Source organism: Myotis lucifugus, unplaced genomic scaffold, assembly GCF_000147115.1.
Source record: "Myotis lucifugus unplaced genomic scaffold, Myoluc2.0 scaffold_185, whole genome shotgun sequence".
Lineage (NCBI taxonomy): Eukaryota > Metazoa > Chordata > Mammalia > Chiroptera > Vespertilionidae > Myotis > Myotis lucifugus.
In genome coordinates this window covers 2,314,010-2,324,981 of record NW_005871233.1, presented here as the reverse complement: position 1 = coordinate 2,324,981, position 10,972 = coordinate 2,314,010, and the positions used below count along the sequence as shown (strand labels likewise).

Here is a 10,972-nt window from a genome sequence, read left to right as displayed (position 1 = left end):
TTAACTTTCCCGGCCTTTAGCAATATCTAGCTTTACGCATTTTAATTTCTAACTAGAGGGCTGGGGCATGAAATTAAAGGCCCTGGGGGGCAGGGGGGCTTCCTCAACCCCTGTCCGAGCCCTCCTGCAGTCCCGGGGAACCCCTGAGGGGATTCCACCGACGGCTTAGGCCCTGCGGGGAGCAGGCCTAAGCCGTCAGTCGGACATCCTTAGCGCTGTCGTGGAGGCAGGAGAGGCTCCTGCCACCATCGCTGCACTCGCCAGCCATGAGCCCAGCTCAGGGCTCTGGCTGAGCAGCACTCCCCTTGTGGGAGCATACTGACCACCAGGGGGCAGCTCCTGAGTTGAGCATCTGCCCCCTAGTGGTCAGTGCACGTCATAGTGATGGGTCAGCTGGTCTACTATCTGCCCCCTGGTGGTCAGTGCACATCATAGTGAGTGGTTGAATGACCTTAGCATATCATTTGCATATTACTCCTTGATTGGTTGAATGGCTGACTGGATGGCCGGACACTTAGCATATTAGGCTTTTATTATATAGGATTGTCTGTCCCCCTTTCCCTTATCCCCACCAGACCATATACTTCATGAGGGCAGGAGCTTTTGTCTACTTCATGCTTTATCTCCAACACTTAGAAGAGCCCTTGACATATAGTAGGGATTTAATAATTCTTTATTGAATGAACTAGGGGCCTGGTGCACGAATTCGTGCATGGGTGGGGTCCAGCTGGCCCGCCCTGATGGGGGCCCATTGGGGGTGTGGCTGGCCGGGGGTAGGAACTGTAGGAGGGCTCCAGAGCATGTCCGGCCTGGCTTGCTCAGTCCCAATTGGCCGGACGCCAGCAGCAAGCTAACTTACCAGTCGGAGCATCTGCCCCCTGGTAGTCAGTGCACGTTATAGCGAGCAGTTGAGCATCCTTAGCATATCATTAGCATATTACGCTTTGATTGGTTGAATGGACAACTGGACATTTAGCATATTAGGCTTTTATATAGGATGGGTGGATGATTTCAGAGCTCAGATCCTGATCCAGCATCCTACATACTCTGTCAGTTCCCTTTCCACAGAACTTTAAGGAGCTACCTTAAAATTTTCTGAGATCTCAGACATTCAACAAGTGTTTTCATCTTGCCTCAGCTTTGTGCTCAGCATTGGGAAGACAGCAGAGAACAAAATAGTTTCCCTGCCCCCAAAGAGCTCACGGTCTTGGGTAGGGGGTTCAACTCATCAACTAACCACACAATATGAAATTACAGAGAAAGGTAGAAAGTGCTATAAGAGCACTTGACAGGAAATCTAATCTGGACCCTAGAAGTGAGGTTTGAAGTGATCTGAAGGAGTAGGCATTAACTCCATTAAATCTGGTGTGCGTGTGTGTGTGTAAGATGATTGGGACCTAAAGGCTGAGAGGGAGCAAGAGATCAGACCATGCAGATCCTGTAAGGAGTGTGTGTCCTTACCCCATGTGTAGTGGGAAGGTGTAAAAGAATTTTATTTTATTTTTAAAATTTTTTAACTGATTTTTGGAGAGAGAAGAAGGGCGAGGGAGTGAAGAGAGAAACTTCCATGTAAGAGTGAGACATCGATCAGCTGCCTCCTGCACACCCCCTATCGGGGATCAAGCCTGCAACTGGGGCATGTGCCCTGACTCAGAATCAAATGGCAACCTTCGGTTCATAGGATGATGCCCAATCAACTGAGCCACACTGACCAGGGCAAGAATTTTAAATAGTGCAAAGAGGCATGATCACTTATATATGTTAACAGATCCCTTAGGCTGTTGTGTGTGGAATTGGCAATAGGAGATTACGGATTGAAGTAGAGGCCAGTGATGAGGCTGTTACTATGAGATTAAAATAGCTGCTGCTAATGAAGGCCACCCACCCATTCTTTGCTGTTTTTTTCCATCAGAAGGTGAAGTCTCCTCCTTTAATTCGATCTGACTGTGACTTGTTTTGCCAATAGAATGTAGTGAAAGTGATGCAGTTGGGGAGGCCTGGGCCTTTTAGAGGCCTGGCAACTTGTGCTTTCACTCTCTTGGAGCCCTGGGTTTCTGTACAAAAGAAATCCAGCTATGCTGCTGGAGAGAAATGTGGAAAGAGGCCCAGCCAGTCCCTAGCTGTTCCATTGTTTTAGCTAATGTGTTAGACATGAGTGATGCCATCTAGCCCAGCTCCCAGCTGACAACATGTAGAGTAGGGATGAGCCATCCTGACTTGAATTTGATTCTCAGTGAGATAGGAAGAAATCAGCATTTTGAGCTGAAGAATGATATGATACTAATAGGATTCCTCTGGCTGCCATGTGGACACAAGGGTAGAAGCAGACTCCAGTGAGGAGGCTACTGCACTAATCCAGCCAGAGATAGTGGTGGCTTAGCCTGAGTAGTAGTAGTGGAGGTGGGAGATGTGGTCGGATTTTGGATATAATTTGAAGGATGAGTAGGCAGCATTTGGGGTATAGGTGTGGGGTGAAAAAGAGGAATCAACAACCAAGGGTTTTAGCCTTAGCAGAAGAAGGAGGGAATGCCAGTAACTATATGAGGAAGACTAAGAGAGGCTGTGGATGTGGATATATTAAGCATCCCAGTGGACTTGCTGAGCAAGCAGTGGAATCTAGGAGTCTGGCATTCAGAGGTGAAATCTGGACTGGAGATGTAATTTGGGTAGTCATTGGCATTTTTGTGGTATGAAGGCCCAGATGAGGTCACTAAGGTAGGGAGTATAGATGGAAACAAGGTCTGGGAGTACTGGCAGGGAGGTCCATGAGGAGGTTGCTGCCATAATCTAGGTGAGAGATGATGGTGGCCTGGACAGGGTAGGGACAGTAGTGAACAGTCATCTGGATACATTTGTTGTTGTTAATCCTCACTCGATATTTTTTCATTGATTTTTAGAGAGTGGGAAAGACAGAGAGAAACATCGATGTGAGAGAAATACATCGACTGGTTGCCTCCTGCACGAGCCCCGACCAGGGCCTGGGCCAGAGTGGAGCCTGCAACCAAGGTACGTGCCTTGACCGGGATTAAACCCGGGTCCCTTTGGTCCACAGGCCGACACTCTATCTACTGAGCCAAACCAGCTAGGCTGGATACATTTTGAAAACAGAACTGATTGTGGATTGGTTGTGGGTGATGATGGAAAGAAATGGACAAGGGCCTCGTGAGAACAGAATAGAGTCAGAACATGGGGCAGTGACTCTTCTTTCCTCCTGGCCCTGGCACTGTGGTCTCGCCTCTCTGCATCTGCTGCTTCCTCTGTTTGCAGGCAGCTGGGCTGGCCCTGGGTCAGTCTTGCTCTGACTCTATGTGACTTTCCAGTACAGTACTCCTCTGTCCCCATTCCAAATTCCCCAGACAAGGATCAGATTGCTGGGGTTGACTCTCAAGCTCTGCTCAACCTGCTATAGCTGGGGGGTATGGGGTTTCTGCAAGGGTGTCTGTCTGCTGGGAAGGGCTGTGGACTGGGCACCTCAAATAGTCACAAAGGTTTCTGACAGTGTATTGGGGGTAGGAGTGTGTGGGTGGATGTTTTGGTAAGTGGGTGGGTGAGACATTTTTTTTAAATTATTTATTTATTTATTTTAATATATTTTTATTGATTTCAGAGAGGAAGGGAGAGGAGAGAGAGATAGAAACATCAATGATGAGCAAGAATCAGATTGGCTGTCTCCTGCACACTCTCCTCTGGGGACCCAGCCCGTAACCGGGCATATGCCCTTGACCAGAACTGAACCCAGAACCCTTCAGTCCATAGGCTAATGCTCTATCCACTGAGCCAAACCGGCTAGGGCGAGATATTATTTATGTAGCCTCAGATGGGTGAATGGGGTGGGAGAGATGAGGAAGTTGGGCTCTGGCAGGCTCTGACCCCAGAAGGGTTAGAGTTACGTTGGGAGAAGTGATGGGGATCCAACACAGCTTCTGCCTGCCATAGTAATCAGGAAGGCAGACACTCGTCACTCCTCATGTGAGAGAGACACAGCAGTGACTGAGACAGCCTCCACCCTGCCCTCCGAGAGCACCCGTCCAGTGGGGGAGACACCCCCTCACCAGCCGGGGGTCAGGGAGGGCCAGGATAGCGGGCGTTACAGGGTGCTGTGGGAGCCCAGAGGAAGTACTTGATCTAGTCTAAGGTATCAGGAAGGACTTCCTGGAGTGGAGAACACATGAGGTGAGATTTGAAGAGTCAGATGAAGGGAGTTAGGGTCTCTACAGGTGATGACTTATAGCCAAGTCAGTAAATACTTAAATAATTTTTTTATATTGAATAATTTTAGATTTATAGAAAAGTTGCAAAGAAAATACAAAAGATTTCCCATATACCCTGCACCCAACTTCCTCTAAAGTTAACATCTTACATATTTATGGTACATTTTTGAAAAGTAGGAAGTTGATGTTGATTAGTATTCTAACTTTATCCATATCCTACCCGTTTTCCACTAATGTTCTTTTTCTGTTCCAGGAGCCAATCCAGGAACCATGTTGCATTTATTCGCCATGTCTCCTTGGTCTCCTCCAGTCTGTGACAGTTTCTCAGTCTTTCCTTGGCTTTCATAACTTTGACAGTTTTGAGGTATACTGCCCCTCAGTCTGGGTTCCTATATTTTTCTCGTGGTTAGACTGGGATTATAGGTTTGGGGAAGAATGCCTTCAGCTGATATTTACCTGGATCACTACTTTAAGGTGGTGTCTATCAGGTTTCCTAACTATAGTGTTACTGTTTTTCCCGTTTCTTACTCTGTTTGTTAGAAGCAAGTAACGAAATCCAGCCCACACTCAAAAGGAGGAGAATTAAGCTCCAGTTCCTATAGGGAAAAATATAAAAGAATTTGTCATAATAAATATGGGAAGATACTTTGAGACTGTGCAAATGTCCTGATTCTCCTCAAAGTTCCACCCACGAATTTTAGCATTTATCATGGATCTTGCCTGAGATAGTTATTGCTGTGGTATTCTAGTGTTCATTTTCTATTTCCCTCATTTCTTCTACATTTATTATTTGGAATTCTTCTGTAGGAAGATTTGTCTCTTCTACCCCATTTATTTTATTTATATAATCACTCATTTTTATCAGTATGGACTCATGGATATTTATTTTATTCTTTGTGTATAATCCAGTACTGTCATAATTAATTTTTTCACTCCAGAATAACTGGTTTTGGCCATAGGGGCTCTTTCAGGTTGGTTCCTGTGTTCTTTATTTTTTTTTCTTGAGTACCTACCTCCTTACTCTCTGGCATTGTAAGATGATTCAGGCTTATCTTGCGTTTTCCCTGCCCCAACCCTGGAATCAGCCATTTCTCCAGGTATTGGAGAAAGGTGTTAGAAACCAAGGGACACTAAATACGGTCATTGCTACTGGGGTGTCACTGTTTCTAGTCCCTCTCAGCTGACAGCTAGGAAATACATGTATGTGTATAAACCCAGGTATGCGCACACATCTGTTTTTCTGTGTGTGTATGTACAGATAGATATAGCTATCTGTGTATAAAAATAAACATGAGCCAATACTGATATATATATACAGGCAGCCCTCGGGTTATGTCAGACTGCACGTATGTCGTTTCCTGGTTACATCGCCATCTCCCATTTACAGTATTTATTTTTAAAAAAAAGTTCCGTCATTTTGACGTATGTACTCATGTGCTTTATGTTTTTTATTATTTACCACAGTAAAGGTCAGGAATTGTTATCTTTCTTTTATTTTTTTTTTACTGTTTCACTTCATTACTGCTGTGTATGTGCTCCATGTGGGTGACGTAGGTGCTTATGTAGGTGGGTTCCGACTTACAGTGAAAATTGCATTAGGTTGCGCCGTAGGAACGGATCTCCCAACGTAACACAAGGACCTACTGTATGTGTGTGTGTGTATATATATATTTTGTTTGTTTGTTTGTTTGTTAATCTTCACCTGAGGACATTTTTCCATTTATTTTCAGAGAGAATGGAAGGGAGGGGGAGAGGCATATTGGTGTGAGAGAGACACATCGATTGGTTGCCTCCTGCATGTGCTCCAAATGGGATCGAGCCTGTAACCAAAGTACATGCCCTTGTCCGGAAATGAACTCTGAACCCTTCAGTCGACTGAGCCAAACTGGCTAGGGCAATACTGATATTTCTGACTCTAATCCAGCCCCAAAAGGTTCATTCTCACCTTCCCTCCTTGCTTTCTTTGTAACTTCTTTCTCTGACAATAAAAAACTTGGCTCAGTGGGCACTTTTTTGGGCTCACTTATTGACCATCTTGGCAAAAACTGGCAGTGTTAGCCATTCCCTTCTACAAAACACTCTCCCTTTGGTTTCTCTGACACTGCTTTCCCCTGATTTTCTTCCTATGTCTTGCTTCTTTACAAGAAGTTCCTGTTTTCACTGATCCCTTAAATGTGGGGGAAGCTCTTCTCAACTCCCACCCCGGGGCCATCTTAATCTCATTTATGGTTGGTTTGCTGTCTCTGTGCTGATGACGCCCACTATGCCCTACACCCCTGCATCTTCCCTGGGCCTCAGATGTGGGTTGCCTCATGAGGCCACCACTCCCTTTCCCCTTCAGCCTGGGTGATCTCTGGGTCTTTAACATGCACTGTATTCCAAATTGCAAACCTCCTCCTCCTCTCAGTCTCTATCTCAGGGGTTACCCCAGGCTCTCAGAGAGTACTGGGCTTCATCTTTGATGCCTCCTTCCCCATCCCCACCCCCCAGCCCTACCCATCAACCTCCACAGATTGTCCCCTAGGACTCCTGGATGTCTTCCATCTGCCCCTTCTTGCCTTCATGGTCCCACGTTGGCCAAATCCTGTCCTCTCCCACCTTGTCTCTGCCTGCCCTCCTCCTTGGCCTCTGGCCTCCCATCTCTCTAACCCACCCCCACTTGGCAGTGAGAGGGATATTTGTGAAACACAAATCTAACCATGTCCTTCTGCTTCAATGCATCCCATGTTTCTCCAGTGTCCTTAGGATCGGGTCCTACCTCCTTCTAGTACTGAAGGCTTGGTGTGATCTGGCCCCTGACCATCACGATCTCAGCCTGTCTCCCTGACTGCCTAAGCTCTAGACCCACTGAACTTCTTTGTTTCCTTGAACATGATCAATGTGCTCACCTGGGTCTCTACATAGATCTTCACCCAGCCCCAACAATCTTCAGCCCGCCGGTCCTGCCCCACCCACTTTCTTCCCACTCATGTTATTTTGAAACTCCCCAGACATCACCATCTGTAAGGATAATGAATACAGTGTAACCAGTGGTTATGCTGAGTGTTGGAAGTTGGTGTGTGGGGTAGCTTTACTTTAAAACAATTTTTGCAATGAACATGTTTTTATTTGTTGCTGACAGTATTACAGATATCCCTCGCAATGAACGTGTTTTCATTGAATACTAATATAACACCAATAGCTGTTGTGGGAGAAAATTTAAATAAGAAAAAAAATGTCATGTGTTTGAGTTTAAGAGAAAAAACCTTTTAGGAATTGTTTTATTACTTTAAGAATTCTACAGAGGCAAGAAGAGCATAGAGGTTTATTGTCTGTGCACACTGTAACAGCGTGCTAGAATGTGAAAGTGCTGGAATGTACTTTGAAGGAGTACTTGTCAGCTTCCTTTTGAGTCACATCCACTGAGGGAATTTTCTGCCATGAATTTTCATAATTATCATTGTAAACATGGCTTGTGTAATTTGTCTGAATAGTGTCTTACAAGCTTGGGAACAACTGAGTTATATAAAAGGATTTTGTATATGTAGAGGAATCTTTGGTGTTGGGAGAATCTTTGTCTTATGCTATGATGTCAGTGACAATTGGGACAGTGAATTTAGGGTAAAGCAACTGTGAATGTACCCACTTTGAGACATTTTGTGGTTTTAAATCTGGCTAGCATGTGCTTTAACGATAACTTCCAACATCTACCTGTCGCCTTTCTCATGCCAGGCCTGTTCTCAGCCCTTTCCATGGATTAATTCCGTAATCCTCATACAGGCTGGAGGAGGCAGCTACTATTCCTTTCCCAGTGTTTTGTGAGAGGCAATTAGAGTTTAAATCAAACGCTTCAGGTTCCATAGCTAGTAAGTGGCAGTACTAGGACTAGAACCCAAGAGACTTGGTTGGTTCCATTGTCTGTGCCTTTAACCGCCTTCCTCCTGGATGCCATTCTTAAAGGAGATGTTCACATTTCTGATTCTGCAGTTTCTTCTTTTGGGAAGAAGAGCTTACTTCTCCAGCTGCTAAAAATCTCTTTTCAACATCCCCAATTATTTGTAAAGAAAAACACTTTTAACTATTTTTTTAGGGAAAATTTCAAAACTACACAAAAGCAGAGAGAAGCCTAATGAAGGCCTATGTCCCCATCACCCAGCTTTGACAATTACCAGCATATGGCAATTCTTGTTCCATTTATATCCTGCACACTTTTTCTCCTCTGCTCAATTATTTTAATGCAAAACCACATATGTTTTATTAAAAGACACTTTCTTTAGAGAAAAGGAAACCTACAATTCCTTGCTCCAAGTCCTCTCCCTGCTGGCAAATTGACCACCTTCCCTCTCCCTCATTTTCCAAATGCAGACAGATCTGTGTGATACTATCACCTGGCTCTGTCCCTGGCTTGTTTCCGGGAACCCGATCCTTCAGCGTTTATCCCCGTGGCTCTGAAGCCTGAAAATGATCCTTCTCAGTGACCATGGCCAGGCTGGTGCTGCTTGGCAGGCTCCTCCCCTGCAGTGGGACATTTAATCCGCGCGTGGCTTTTTGCCCTAATGGTGTTCTCTTATGTATTTGGGTTGTTTTCGGGATGCCCCCCCCCCCCTCAAAACCAGGTCAGGCCACCTGTAATACTCCTCGCACACTTGCATTATGTTTATCATGGTCAGAATGAAATAGGGATTTGGATACCTATCTATATTAATTGCCTGAGAGCTCCATGAGGGTAGGTATCAGGTCTGTCTTCATCCCTCCTGTGTCCCCAGCATCACCCAGTGCAGGGCCTGGCACTCACTAGGTGCTCAGTAACAGTGATGAATGAATGAGTGATTGCCAAGGTCAGTAGCTGAGCGTTTGTCATGAGGGAAATAGGAAGCCACAGAATGTTTTAGGCAGAACTGGACCCATTTTTTTTTTTTCAAACTAATGTGCATACAAATTCCCTGGGATCTTGTTAAACTGCAGATTGTGAGTTAGTGGGTCTGGGGAGCAGCCTGAGATTCTGCATTTCTAATAAGCTCCCAAGTCATGCCAGTGTTTGGAGCAGCAAGGGTCTTGCTGTGCTGTTCAGTAGTCCAGCCGCCAGTCACATGTGACTATTGAGCAGTTGAAATGTGGCTAGTGTGAATTGAGATGTACTTCAAGTGTGACATACCCATCGGATTTCAAAGACTACTACAAAAAAGAATGTAAAATATCTCAATTTTTATATTGATCACATGTTAATATGGTAATATTTTGGATATATCGAATTAAATAAAACATTATTAAAATTAACTTGTGTGTTTTTTTCATGTGCCTACTAGAAAATTCAAAGTTACATTGGTGGATCTCCTTATATTTCTTTGGCTGTGCTGGTCTAGAACACTCCAGACTCCTTTTTACCTCTAAGCATTTGCACATACTTTTCCCTCTTTTTGGAATACCCCTCGTTCTCACAACTTCCTCCTCACAAATAATTCCACACCTCCTCCAGGTCTCAATTAAGATGTCTTGCTCTCCAGGAAGCCCTCCTCGATCCGCCAGGGTGGGTCAAGTGTTTGTTCTGGGCTTCCAACAGTCCTTGGGTTTCCCCCTTCTCAGCCCTGACCATCTGTGGTGCCAGCATCTGTATGTCTGTCTCTCTCTTTAGATGGATAAATCCATGAGGATGGGGACAAAGTCTGTTCTGGTCATCACTATCACTAGAACTTGGCACAGAGTCATTGTTTATTTACTGCATTAAGAAATGATGAGGAAGATGTGGGTCCTGCACAGTTTACAGCTCTTGACATGGACTGTGAAGCCAGCCTCACCTCTAGTCTTGTTTTGAGGAGCCCTGACACCATTGTAGCATTTGGAACTGCTATAACTTTTACTGGGTGTGCAGCAGGCATGTTGTGGATCTTGCCAGTCTCTGAGTGCAGTTACTCTTCTGCCTCTGTCCCTGAGCTACCCTTTCTTGGGATTTGTACTCTGCCATTGGCACATTTCTGAAGGGGATATCTACACTAATAAAAGAGAAAAATGGTAATTGGCGTACGACCGCTACCCTTCCCATTGGCTAATCAGCATATCCTTATGCAAATTAACTGTCAGCCAAGATGGCGGCCGGCAGCCAGGCAGTTGGAAGCGAACACGAGGCTTGCTTGCTCCAGTGACTGCAGACTCCAACGTTCCCCGCCTGACTTGCCGGCCTCTGAGCTGGCAGTTTGAAACATTCTAACAAATATAGCAGGCTGGGATCTCAGAGCTGAAGTTATACATTGTTTCGATTATAGAACGGCAAACAAACCAGCAGCGGAAGCCTCAGAGCTAGAGCCAGAGCTAAAGCTGGCCCAGAAGAAAAAAAGAAAAGAAAAAAAGGAGTGGTTGGGAGCTTCCCGCCAGCCTGAAAGCAGTCAAAACTGCCAGCCTGAAAGCAGCCCTCAGCCCCTCACCCAGACTGGCCAGGCACCCCAGTGGGGACCCCCACCCTGATCCAGGACACCCTTCAGGGCAAACCAGCCTGCCCCCAGGCCTCTATCCTATATAGTAAAAGGGTAATATGCCTCCCAGCACCGGGATCAGCGGAGCCGCAAGTCCTCCTGGCACCAGATCAGCATGACAGGGTGCAGCACCCAAACCCCCTGATCCCTCTGCGGCTCTGTGTATGACAGGGTGTGGCGTCCCAACCCCCTGATCAGCCCTGCTCTGTGTGTGACGGGGTAGAGCCATAACCTCCCCATCGGCCCTGCCCTGAGTGTGACAGTTGCATCAGCCCCAACCCCCTGATCGGCCCTGCTCTGTGGGTGATAGAGGGC

The 10,972-nt window shown here is 45.9% G+C and overlaps 1 long non-coding RNA gene across 1 annotated transcript in view; it reads left to right on the top strand.

Moving 5' to 3' along the window:
* The first annotated feature begins 3,699 nt into the window (after nt 1-3,699).
* LOC102442271 overlaps nt 3,700-10,972 on the top strand; it is a 31,131-nt gene continuing 23,858 nt past the window's right edge. Inside the window, exon 1 of the long non-coding RNA XR_001349816.2 lies at nt 3,700-4,575. This is a non-coding gene — a long non-coding RNA (uncharacterized LOC102442271). The remainder of the gene's footprint in view (nt 4,576-10,972) is intronic.